Source organism: Myotis davidii, unplaced genomic scaffold (genome assembly GCF_000327345.1).
Source record: "Myotis davidii unplaced genomic scaffold, ASM32734v1 scaffold279, whole genome shotgun sequence".
Classification (NCBI taxonomy): Eukaryota; Metazoa; Chordata; class Mammalia; order Chiroptera; family Vespertilionidae; genus Myotis; species Myotis davidii.
In genome coordinates, this window is record NW_006291009.1 from 1 (window position 1) to 13,673 (window position 13,673).

The following is a 13,673-nucleotide window of genomic DNA, read 5'->3' on the forward strand; positions in this document are numbered from 1 at the left end:
AGGACACGTATGTAATAACTTAATCAATAAAATAAATAGGTAAAACAAAGCTTTAATTCTTAAAAAAGAAAAGAAGAGGAAAAGAAAAGGAAAGAAAAAAGAAAAGAAAAGAAAAGAAAAGAAAAGAAAAGAAAAGAAAAGAAAAGAAAAGAAAAGAAAAGGAAAGAAAACATAACACCATGCAACTGAGCCCCGCCAAGTACCTCAAGATCCTAATACAGGGTTGGTTTAACCAACCAATATTTCAGTAGTTCTTGGCATAGAAATTGGACCCTAGCAACCTCAGCAGGAGGTGATGAGGCTGAGTTAGATCAATTCTTGGGACATTTGAAGCCTTGGATATAGGAGGCTGTCTGTACTTTGCTAGGTTAGAAAGGGGGAGAAATCTGACAATCCCTAAAAATACTGCAAAAGGACCTTAGATCATGGTGATTTCCCCAGCGAGCTTTCTAGAGATCATGGATCAGGCAAGCAGCACTTTTGTTTAGTAGCTGCTGGATAGCAAACCTTCAGGAGGCAGCAAACTATCCCACCAAAGATTGGTTGAGCAAACTTTTGAATGAAGTTCATGGAACTTTGCTATTTTAAGAGTTCCACTCTTCTTAGAGAACTGGCCAACACATATGTGCTCTAAGCATTGGGACAGAATCGGACTTCCTTGTGCCACCTACTGTGAGGGGTCATGGCTGAGACAGCAGGCTCTGAAGTCAGCTGTCTAGCTTTGAATTCATGGTCCACCATCTACTAGATGTGTAACTTTGAGATCTAATCTCATCAATGCCTCAATTTCTTCACTTGTAAAGTGGGAATAAAAAAGTCCATATTTCATAGAGTTGCTGGAAGACTATATAAGATAATTTATTTAAAACGCTTTGAAGAGAACCTGGCATATAGGAGAGAGAGAGAGAGAGAGAGAGTGAGAGAGAGAGAGAGAGAGAGAGAGAGAGAGAAAAAACTTTTGTTGAGCAGTTATGCTTTTTATGTTCTAGGCATTTTGCATATTTTCACAAAAGCACTAAGTCAGTTTTCGGCAAACTGCAGCTCGCGAGCCACATATGGCTCTTTGTACCCCTGAGTGTGGCTCTTCCACAAAATACCACGTGAGGGTGAGCATGTTCAGTGCGATTAAAACTTCGTGGCCCATGCACAGAAGTCGGTATTTTGTGGAAGAGCCACATTCAAGGGGCCAAAGAGCCGCATGTGTCTCGCGAGCCACAGTTTGCTGACCACAGCACTAAGTAATAGGTACATTTATTATCCCTATAGAATAGAAGAGGAAATCTAAATCATGCTGGCAGTATATGGCAGTCAGAATTCAAAATTCTGTGACTCTTGAACCCCAACTCTATGTTATGCTGTCTATGTCCTCCATCTCTCAATTGGAGTACAGCTTTCCCAAGAAGAAACACACAGGTGGTGATTGTTTAGGAGAATTCATTCAGCCGCTCAATGCCCACACGTTCTCTAAGAGCATGCCTGAGCTCGGGCTTCCCTGTGTACCCTGGCAGGCTTCTCTCTACCTGTCCCACATGCCAACTCCTATGGAGGTGCATTGTGCTGGGAGGTAAGAAGCTCTCAGGGTGACCAAAACAAAACAAAAAAAAGAGACAATATGAATAACTGAATAACTTGGTAGTAAACCTTTGGCAATTGAATTACCAATTTGCTTTCAGCAAAAGTGAAGGGGTACCTAGTGGACTTGTTAGCTGATAAGTAAGTTACTAAAAGGAATTTTGGGTGAGAGTTCATCGCCACATGATTCTTGGCATATAATTCAGAGTTAAAAACACTAAATAACTTGCTATACAAGAATATATGAATTCCCATCCAACCATATGAGTTAGTTTTTTTCAGTGAGTGCATTTACTTATAAAATAATAGAAAGAGAATTAATGTTAATCATGTCTCAGAGCTGCATAAATAATTAATATTCACTTATAGATATATGATTACTTGGGGGAAATACTCATCTTATTAACAAATGAACTTTTAATAAAAATTTTACTTTTTATAAGTAGTTAGCATTTTCAAAGTATAATTATTTATATTTTTATTTTAATGTATTATATAACAACTAGAGGCCCAGTGCACAAAATTTGTGCGGGGACAGGGGGCGTTCCTCAGCCCAGCCTGCACTCTCTCACAATCTGGGACCTTTCAGATATCCCTCTCACAGTCCAGGACCACTGGCTCCTAACCATTCACCTGCCTGCCTGATTTCACCCCTAAAACTCAAGCTTCTTTTTTTTATTTTTAAGATTTATATTTCTTCTTTATTTTTTAAATTCAAGCTTCTTGAGAACATGAGGCATTTAACATTATTCCATATTCCTTACAGAGAGCTAAGCATGGTAAACACAGCAAATGCTTAATACTTGTGGGCTTCTATACAAACACTTTCCAACCAGGAATTTTTTATTGTTTTATTTTTTGAATTAAGAAACATTTCCAATTCTTATTCATAAAATTAATCCAAACAGCAACAATAAATATTCAGAGCCACATATCAATAACAAACCAGGAAGGAAAAAAAATATTCCAGAGACATCTTAAACAATTTTAAAGGAATACACACCAGGCTAAAAACCTACAGCTAAACCATGGTTACACAACAGGGTACATTTATTCCTGCATTTTCTCAATAAGTTCTTCCTTCTATCTGCCTTGCTTTTTTCCAACTTGTTGATATTTGGCTTTGTGTTCAAGAATTTTTTTCCGATCTTTGTCCAGTTTTAGCCTGGTGATAACCACCTTGCTGGGGTGAATGCCCACGTGGACAGTTGTGCTGTTAGCTTCTCACACTGCACCCGCTCGATGTAGATGACATGTTTCTTTTTGTGCACCTGCACTACCTTGCCGACTTGCTGACCTTTGTAAGTGTCCTCGAACCACCTGGACCTTGTCGTCCTTGTGGATGGGCATGGAGAGAAGACACTGTACTTCTGCTGCAGCTCCTTGGAGAGCGGAGAAGACATGATCTTGTGGTGCACGTGCAAGGGGGCATTGAAGTGGCTTTTGTGTTTTTGCTGTGGCTTGAGGTCACAAATGGGTTGAACTTCATGGTGACCGTTTGGCGCCGGAAGTGCTCCCCAACCAGGAATGTTTTCATAGGCAGTCTCCGAAAACATGAATGGGAAAACCTAAAAGTAGAGTGCTCAGATTTCAGGTATCAGGTGCTATTAGCAGGATTTCTACCCCAATTAAACTCTAATTCTGAGTTCTCAACAGTCTGGACAAACTGACCTTCACTATCTCCAAAGTTTCTTATTCGTCACTATCCCATTTTCCTCCGCCTCAAACCAGGGTAACAAACTAAACCTTTAATTCTGATCTTCCTCACGCAAGGGAACAGCAAACCTCAATTGAAATAATTTTCCACCAGAAGTCACGTCCAAATACTGTGAGACAGGACTATAGGGCTGACTATGTACTTGCACATAACAGGCTACCACATTCTAGTGGTGAACACCCAGGCATCCTCCACAATCCCACAATCCTCTGGTTGCATACTTCCAGTTTTTCTAGCTCCTCCTTAAGTGGTGTTTCCTTCGGTTGCATTGCAACATCCAGAGCCTCTAGTTGGAGAGGATTTTTCTGTTCTATGACATTGATAGCTGTTTACTATTTGAAATCAGTGAAGTTTCGGGAGTACTGCTACTGCCATGAACATGTCGGTCCCAAGCGCATTCATGAAACAACCTCACATTCAGTCCATGGCTGTCGCCGTCCCGATTCGCAATGAGAAAGGTACTGTGCTGAGCCGTTTTCAACTCGGATATTCCTCTTCCTTCCCCAGCACACTCCAAGCCGACCACCACAATGCCACAGACCCTTAAGACCTTCCCCCCAATCTTTCTACTTTTCCTCATCAAACTCGCACCCTATCGCGTTGCCTAGAGGCACCCCTAAGCTCTCCCTGGGGGGTGGGCCAGCCTGGGTGAGGGGCCATGGTGTTCTGGTCTCTAGTCATTCCAGTTTCTCTGGTGTTATGGTAGCTGGATTTATGTATATATTAGAGGCCCAGTGCACAAAATTCATGCACAGGTGTTGGGTGGGGTCCCTCAGCCCAGCCTGCACCCTCTCCAATCCGGGACATCCCTCTCACAATCTGGGATAGCTGGCTCCTAACTGCTTGCCTGCTTGTCTGCCTGATCACCCCTAACCGCCTCTGCCTTCCAGCCTGATGCCCCTAACTGCCCTCCCCTGCCGGCCTGATTGCCCCTAACCACCTCTGCCTCAGCCCCTGCCACGGTGGCTTTTGTTTGGAAGATATCCAGTCTAATTAGCATATTACCTTTTTATTAGTATAGATGTATATAAAATTCATAATAACTCAATCCAGATTTATTTCAACATCTTAATCTTTAATCACAGACACTTTAAAATAATTTCACTTTTTTGTTGAAAAATGTAATAGGGTAATTAATAAAAACTCTGAAGTATAAAATGTATTATTACAATAGGACATAGTTCTATGGGGAAGTAGAATTGAAATACAATTTCAAAGAGAAAAAGGAGCAATTTGAAATGTATGGTCACTAAAATAAGGACTTGTAATTTTTTAAAAAGGTGATGATTAAATAAGCAATGTTATAGTTTTATTTTAAAATTGCAATATTTATAACACACCAGACTGGATATTTCATCTTTTGCAACAACTTAAACTTATGATAAAATTTTTTAGATGCCAGTCTAAAAAATGTGCAATGAGTTGAATAGTATATCAAAATTACTATGATATATTGAAGATGACTGATTTATAATGTGTGTGTGTGCAATTATTCCATGGAGTCAACTTTTTAAGTCCATGGACATATGGAGAACGTTGTCTTATTTTTCTAGATCTTTTTTTTCCTATGGGAGGGATCCCCAGTCTTTTCCTAGTGTTGTGGACTGAATTGGTTCTGTTACAGAATTTATCAGGCAACCAAAAAATACACAGGATTACTTGGAGGTCCAGGATAAACCCATTTATTTTCAGACTAGAGGCCCGGTGCACAAATTTTGTGCACTGGCCGGGGGGTGTCCCTCAGCCCAGCCTGCACCCTTTCCAATCTGGGACCCCTCGGGGGACATTCCTCTCACAATCCAGGACTGCTGGCTCCCGACTGCTTGCCTGCCTGCCTGATTGCCCCTAACCACACCCCTGCCAGCCTGATCGACATCTAACTGCTCCCCTACTGGCCCGATCATCCCCAACTTCCCTCCCTGCCAGCCCGGTCACCCCCAATTGCCCTCCCCTGCTAGCCATCTTGTGGTGGCCATCTTGTGATCACATGGGAGTAGCCATCTTGTGACCACATGGGGGTAGCCATCTTGTGTGAGGGTGTGATGGTCAATTTGCATATTACCTCTTTATTATATAGGATATTTCACATGTACTAGTACAGTGACTGAGGGTTCAGCTCTCCAAATCCTGAGTAAGCCAATATGGAGGAAGCTTTCTCTTTATACCCTTTGGTTTCTTTGTTTTCTATCTGTTTCCTAACTACCAGGCTTTTGTGGTGGCTTCCTCAGCCACTCCTGAGTCAGTTAGAAGGGGGAAGTTGGATTGTATCTGACTGCCTGGTCTGGGTGGTGCTAGTGACCTCCCCTCCAGCTAAGCTGTTACATTCTTTGTTTATGGCCCCCTTGCAAATCGGAAGCAATCAGGAAAATGGGTCCCACCAGACCAGATTGTGGAGAAAGGGGCAGTGACTCAATTATAGGCTACCAAGAATGTACATTAAGTTACTGGCACAGATTCAGATTGTTAGCCCTCTTCCCCCAAAATGTCCCATTTTCCCCATCAGTTCCTCTAAAATTCATTGCACCTTGAGCTGGGACTCCAGTCCAGAACTCTGAGAAATAACTGTCTACTGTTTAAGCCCCCAGACTATGGTGTTTGTCACAGTAGCCCTAGCAAACTAATATACCTGGGAAGGGTCCTTTATGTGATCACTTGGAAGCTGCTGATGGGTACTGGTGAGGCAGAGTTATTAATTAGGCTTCAAGATCAAGATTAGCAACAGCCCAGTGGCGAGACTGCTGGCAAATATACAATGATTTCTGCATCAGAAGTTTTCAGTTGAATGCACTGAGCACTCTGAGAGCTCATGGTAGGCAGGATTGCTGGAGAAAATGTCATAGAGAACATGAGCTGGGCAGTAAAAGACAGATGAGCTCTAGTGTATATTCAGGAGAGAGAGACAGTGTGATCAACAGTTCAGTGAAGGAGAGGCCATGATTGTGCCAACGACAGTGAGTGGACCCGTGGGCCTGGGGCAGACCGTCCAGCTGAGGAGCGGTGGACTTGTCTCTGACCCGAGTCTCACCAGCACGATTAGGTTGCAGGGTCCTCAGTGGCTTTGGACAAGGACCCCCTGACTGACTGCCTATCGGGGCAGACCGTCCAGCTGAGGAGCGGTGGACTTGTCTCTGACCCGAGTCTCACCAGCACGATTAGGTTGCAGGGTCCTCAGTGGCTTTGGACAAGGACCCCCTGACTGACTGTCTATCCACCTGTCCGGAACCTCTGCTCCTCTCATTTCCATCTTGGTACTGAGGTGATCACACCCTCCCATGATTTTATCACCTCCGCACACCCTTTCTTTCTATATTTAGAAATATTCAGCATCATCAGTGGCTGCCCACTTCCTCACACTCCACCCTGCAAGCCCGTCATTCAGCCATTCCCTCAGCCCTTTCATGGGCATCGCACAACCTGTGAAAACTCTAAATAAACACCGAATTGTAAACTTTAAGTGGTGAATTTTATGTTATATGAATTATATCTTGAAAAATTAGATGATATTGAAGAAAATCATCCCTATGAAACACACAGCTAGGAAACAGAATAAAGTACTGGATAATTATTGTTCCATGTAGATTAAATTTTAATGTTTAGACAATTTGATGTAAAGAAGTTTTATTATATTTGTTTTAATGTAAAAAAGAAACCATTGGTAAATTATTGAATAACAATAGTGGGAGTACTGAAGAAATGAAAGGAATGAGAGTCTGAGTTAGAGGAAGAGGGTGGCACCATGGGAGGGAGAAGGGAGGGAGCCGGAGGGAGATCTATCTGGCTAGAGAATAAGTGCTGGCTGAAAGAACAGAGTTTCACATTTTGGGTTAGGGTAAACGGGAAATTAACAGCAATTGTTTGCATTAACATTTGAACAAATTTTTACACTACTGTGCATGCTAATGTAGCCAATTTTAAAGATTAAACTATCTTGTTTGGGATAGGAGCTTGAAAATGGAATGATGAAGAAATTCTGAAAACATATGCTGATGTTAGTTTTTATAGGCAGTGTTTGAATTAACATTTTAACCTCATGACACTTGTCTTTAGGATGGATAAAGCCTGTGCTTCTGGATAAAGGATATTTTACCCCTAGTCTGGGGTTCTCAAACTCTTCTTCTCTCCACCTCATTGGGAGTCCCTAGACCTTTCATTGTCTACAGTGGGCTTCTTCCCAAAGCAGCCACTGCCACCTCACAAAGGGCACGTAGCTTGGCCATTTACTGAAGGGGAGAGGGGTATCGATAGGGGACTTTGGACTGGAAACGCGCAGTGGTTCAGCCTCACATGGGACATGAAGGCTTTCCTCCCCTCCTTCCTTGTGGTTTCTCTATTCCCTCTGGGCTTTCTTCCTCCTTCCCTTTATTCTGTAAATATGTACTTTTTGCTACTCCCAGCTCCCTTATCTTATGGAAATGTAACTTCTGCGGCTCCCAGCTCCCTTGTCTTATGAAAATGTACCCTTTTGCAACTCTGTAGCCTTGTGTTTTTCCCATAGACCTCTTAATTTTTAAAATTTCCTAAACCTGCCTTTTTCACCCCCCAAATTCCTATTTTACCCAAAAAACTCCTTTCAATGTCATCTTAAGAATTTTCCATTGGTTCTCCCCAACCAAACAGAAATGTGGGGGTGAGTGGGAACATGCTTACAAAGTTGGGACTAAAAACACATCTATGGTATAGTGATTATAATCCCCTAGTAAACACACACACACACACACACACACACACACACACACACAAAGGCAAGCAAAGAGTTAATACCTGCTGAAATAACAGAATTTTTTTAGCTTCAAAGATTTAAGAAAACTTTATAAACCCTCGTCAGAAAACGTCTTCAGGGTGTCAGGCTAGACAGAGTAATTTTAGACTTGGCAACAAAACCATGATTCAAAGAAGGAAAAATTGATAAATTGGACTTTGTCAAAATTAAAAGCGTTTGCTTATGAAAAGAGTAGCTTGAGTTTGAGAGAAAATATTTGCAAACCACATATTTGACAAAGGATTTATACTTAAAATATATAAAGAATTCTACAACTTCAATGATTAGAAAAAAATACCCAATTAGGAAACAAAAAAAAAGACATGGAGAGACATTTCACTGAAGAAGATACACAGATGGAAAATAAACACACGAAAATAAGTTCAACATAATTAGCCATTAGAAAAATGCAAACTTAAGGAAGAAACATCAGATAAACTCAAGCTGAGAGACATGCTAAAATAACTGGCCTGTAATCTTCAGAAATGTCAAGGTCACACACAAAAAAATACAGAAAACCTTCCTGAATAACCAACAGAAAACTCGCAGGAGAGAACCTTGATACCCGTGGACCGAAAATGGAGACCGCATAGACACTCTTTTTTTATATTAAAAAAATGCAAATGTAACCCACAGGGAGGTCACTGTACCCCATCAGAGTAACTGAAATAAAATATAGCAACAACAGGAAGTGCTGCTGAGGATGTGGAGACACTGGGTCACTCAGTGGCAGTGGGGATATAAAATGGTTCAATCACTCTGGAAAAGTTTGGCAGCGCCTTAAAACACTAAACATGCAACTATCATATAACCCAGCAATTTCACTCCGGTACATTTATCACAAAGAAATGAAAACGCTGTTCATGCAGAAACCTCTACACTAACGTTTTCAGTAGCTTCATTTGAAACATCTCACAAAGGAAATTTAAAAGGTTGTTGGGATCCTAACAGTCTTTGGGCATTCAACACTAACTCTCTGACAGAAGGATAAACAAGATGGCTGTTACGTTCCACTTCTAAAATATTATGATTTTATGTAGGGAACCCTCTTCTAGGCTTATGAGGGAATGTAAACACACACACACACACACACACACACACACACACAAAGCAAGTGGCCTTGACTTCCAAAAGTCTCACCAAAAGGCCAGTACAGACACGTTTAGAGGTGGGAGACCACCCCTACTGAAGCAGCCCATGGGAATGGGGGTAGAGATCAGGATGAACAGAGGTAGCCTGAAAAATAGCCATAATGCCCGTCACAGGTGATGCATGGAATTTTTGTCAAGGAGAATGTAAGGTGAAACTCTTAGTGGATAGATTATTCCTGCAGCAAAAGAGGTTTGTGTTCTGGAAGTGGGAAGGGAAGGAGAGAATGGAGTGAGCCAGGCAGTCAAAATGGTGAGGCTGGGTCATTCAAGGTCATTGGGCCACCATGGAAACATGGATACCTTGTCCTAGCCAGTTTGGCTCAGTGGATAGAGTGTCGGCCTGCAGACTGAAGGGTCCTGGGTTCGATTCCAATCAAGGGAACATGGCCGGGTTGCGGGCTTGATCCCCAGTAGGGGGTGTGCAGGAGGCAGCCGACCAATGATTCTCTCTATCATTGATGTTTCTATCTCTCTCTCCCTCTCCTTTCCTCTCTGAAATTAATAAAAAAATATATGTTGTTGTTTTGTTTTAAAAAAGACATGTATATCTTTTTTGCAGAGTTCAGTGGTGCTTGATGGCCATTCTCCAAAATTTTCAACTCCCATTTCTTTGTTTTTTTCTGTTGTGTTGGGAATTTGTTCAAGTTTATCAGTATGTGCATGGTGACAACTGTCCACCCACTGTCCTTTTAAATATTGTCAATTCTGTCTAAAGAAATTGACTTTAGAACCCACCTCTACTTCTGATACTTGCTTAGTCCTCACCTCAGGTGCTTCAGTGCAGTGACCTCTAGACTATAGGGTGAGGAGGGAAGAAGACGTTGCTGACCTTAAACCTTTTAAAATGCTTTGCCTTTATTTTTTTCCTTACAGTATTCAATAGATCTGTTTCACCCAAGTTCTTTTGATCCTTCTACTCCTGGTCAATATATATATATATCTTCCAGGGTTTGTCTGCCCTTCTTCCTCAGCAGAATCTAAATTTACCTGTTGACTGTCAGACACATACCTATGAATCCGGGGAAGGGGGGGCGGGGGCGGGGAGGCTTACCCTATATGTCTGCCCTATTTGTCTAGTAAGTCACACTATTATTCTGGGTGCTTTCCTACTAAGGAAGACAACCCAACCCATAGTGTACCAGCTCTTTTGAGTCCTTTTCTGATACTTGCATTTAGACTTCATTCATTTCTTGTTAATTAACTAGACTCCATTGTAACTATCCTCATCTCAACCAATATTTGTTAAGGACTGCAGAGAGCCACTGTTATACAGGGAGAGAATTTCATTAGTGCTACCACAAATATTACTAAATGTGGCAGCACAACAACAAATGCAGATGATTACAACTTGGGGATGCTAAAAAACTGTAGCTTCAAAAGCAAGTGTCAAAGCGCCCTCTAGTGGTGCATACAGCACACTACCCCACAGACTCTTTCCAGAGCAAAGGGAATAAAAGTTGCAAAGACACAGGCCTGTTGGAAGCCTGGCTGTTTGGATTCTATTTTCATTTTCTTCCAGAACGCCCGAGGTTCACACAGGATGTGACATGAAGATTGAAGGTTTAAAAAAAGGTTTCTGGTCTCCTAGACCAGAAGGAGATAATGAGTGCCAAGAAGCTGTGTAAAATGAAATTGTTTTCATTGTATGCTAAGGATAAGCATCTTGGCATTTCTTGCCAGCGTGCTCAGAAGAATTGGGCTCTCGTAGCAGTTTTCAGCCAGGTGTGACATAACTTGGCTGTTGAATGACTGATTGCTTTATTTACACACTGACCAAGAGGGAGCATCTCTGTTAAGCCCCTTCTTCAGTTTGGTGACAAATAACCAACTACCTGGAATGACCAAGAAATATTTCTTTCTCAATTCTCTGAGAAACAATTCTGGTACAAGAAGAAGGCAAATACCCAAGACAGTATCATCTTCATTAATATCCTAAAAACCAGTATAATTTATTTATGGCTGATTAGGAACTTTTACCATCATAATTGAGCTCTTACATAAGAGACAGCACACTGTTCTGGAAACAATACTGGCCTGAACGTATGAGATGTGGACCATGGTATTGCCTCTACCACTACATCTCTGGGCCTCAGTTTCCCTATTAACAAATGAACAAACTTGACCAAAAACTTATCTTTTTTCAGTTCTAAAATGATCTAATTTATAAAAATCATTTGGCAGAGATATATTCAAAGTAACATTTGTTTTTGTGTGTGTATTTTCTTCATCAACCCAGCCCCTCTAAGCCCAATCCTACGCGGAAACCACAATTCAAAGAACCAGCAGAACTAAGAGTGAGGCCAAAATTCAGCATGCTAGCCTAGAGAGCCTGCTTCCCTCTCCCTGAATCTGGAAAATACAGGGGCTGGGCAAAGAGAAGACAAAGTGGTAAGTTGCTCAAATAAAGAAAGAAAGAAGAAAAGCCCAGGGTGGATGGAATTAGGAAACATCAAAGAGAAGAAAGAAGAACTTTCCAACTTGGGTATCAGGACCCAGAGAGGAAGGGACTCAAAAGGACAAACCCCAAGGTGTGGACCCACACTGACTCTCCGAGTAAAGACAGACAGACAGCCAGGCCGGCCCAGCAGTCTCTCCTGGGTAGGGGTGGGGCATGGATGCAGCGTGGGGGCTGGGAGCTTGAAAGGAGCACTTCTCCCAGGCCTCTCCTGACTGCAGAAGAGCTAAGGAGAACCAGCTGGCCCGTTCCCAGGCGAGGACCGGCAATACGCTGCCTGTGACCTCTTGTGCACAGGCGTACCTAGTAATACTAATAATGGAGATGGGATGTGTGGGCATTTGTTTTTAATCAATCAGTCATGTTTTAGGGGAATTTTCTATTTCCTTTCTAATTGGAAGTAGCTTTGGCTATATAATTAATTTCTGTTCTTGATTAAAGTAATTACCCCTAAGAATCTAAGGCTTCAGTGATCTCTGAGAATGCTTCCAGATGTGAAATATAATTACTCAAGGACTCTTCTAAGTTCAGGTTATATGTGGGGCCTTAAATTAGGCTTAATTGCATCAGAATTTTACTACATGAATACTACATTAGATACATACTGTAGTTCCTTTAGATGTGGGATTCTGTCTTTGATATGGAAGGGTGGTGTTTAGTCAGGGTTCATGCATTAAGGTTCTATATGAAGCCATCGATCAGAGCTTGGGAAGATGTCACAAATTAATCTTAATGTTAATATAACTGTACTGAAAGAATACATTCAATAAAAAATACTAGATGCCACACAAAAATAGAGGTCGTCTTAAATTTGATTAAAGGGAGAGAAAACAATGCACAAACAAAAATAAATGGGAGTTTGTTTCATTACTAAAAAGAAAGTGAGCAAATAAGCATATTTGTAAATGTTCAAGTTTTTCAAGGAGGACTTCTCAGAAGACAGGATTTTAACTTGATGTTTTTATTTTTAAAGAGAGGTGGAAAGGAGGTAGAGAAATCAATAAAACCCTCCTGGCTGGATAAGGGGAGCAGTTTCCAGGGCAACAAGGAAGGAAGAAATGCTATGGATTTGAAGGAGACAGCATTTGACAAATGCAACAAAAGAGGTGAGTGAAAATAGTGATTAGAAACCAGACCCTTGGCCGAACTAAGAGTAGGAAACATACTCAAGTCTCTGCTGCTTCTCCATGTAATGCTCCAACCGCCCTCCCCCAACTCCTAGCCCCCAACCCACACACATTCAGAGGCCTTTCCTGCTTGCATTCTCAGCTCAGAAAAAGACCAGAGACACCCTAAAAAACTCTGCTTCTCACAGAGGCTTTGGCATTTTCACATGAGAAAAAGTCTCATGCTAGAGTTTCTCCAAGGATGACAAACACTTCTTAGGAATTTGGGTGTCAGGGGCCCAAGGCGGGAAGAGTGAAATGTACATGAAAGTCTAATTTAATCTTTAACATGTACACACATTTTTACACTACTTGCTAATTCATCTGAGTTTATTTTCATATGATATAATATGAATAATCCTATATAATAAAAGGCTAATATGCAAATCTAGTGAACAGTGGAACAACCGGTTGCAATGATGCACACTGACCACCAGGGGGCAGATGCTCAACACAGGAGCTGCCCCTGGTGGTCAATGCACTCCCACAGGGGAAGCGCTGCTGAGTCAGAAGCTGGGCTCATGGCTGGCAAGATCAAGTGGTGGTGGGTAGGAGCCTCTCCTGCCTCCACGGCAGTGCTAAGGATATCCGACTGATGGTTCCCTGGGGGGAGCAGGCCTAAGCCATCAGTCAGACATCCCCCAAGGGCTCCTGGACTGTGAGAGGGCACAGGCAGGGCTGAGGAACCCTTCCCCCAAGTGCACGAATTTCGTGCACTGGGCCTCTAGTCCTATCTAATAATAGAGAAACATGCAAATCGACTAAATGGTGGAGTGATTCCCATTGGCTAATTGGGGCGATATGCAAATTAACTGCCAACCAAGATGGCGGCCGACAGCAAGGCAGCTGAAGC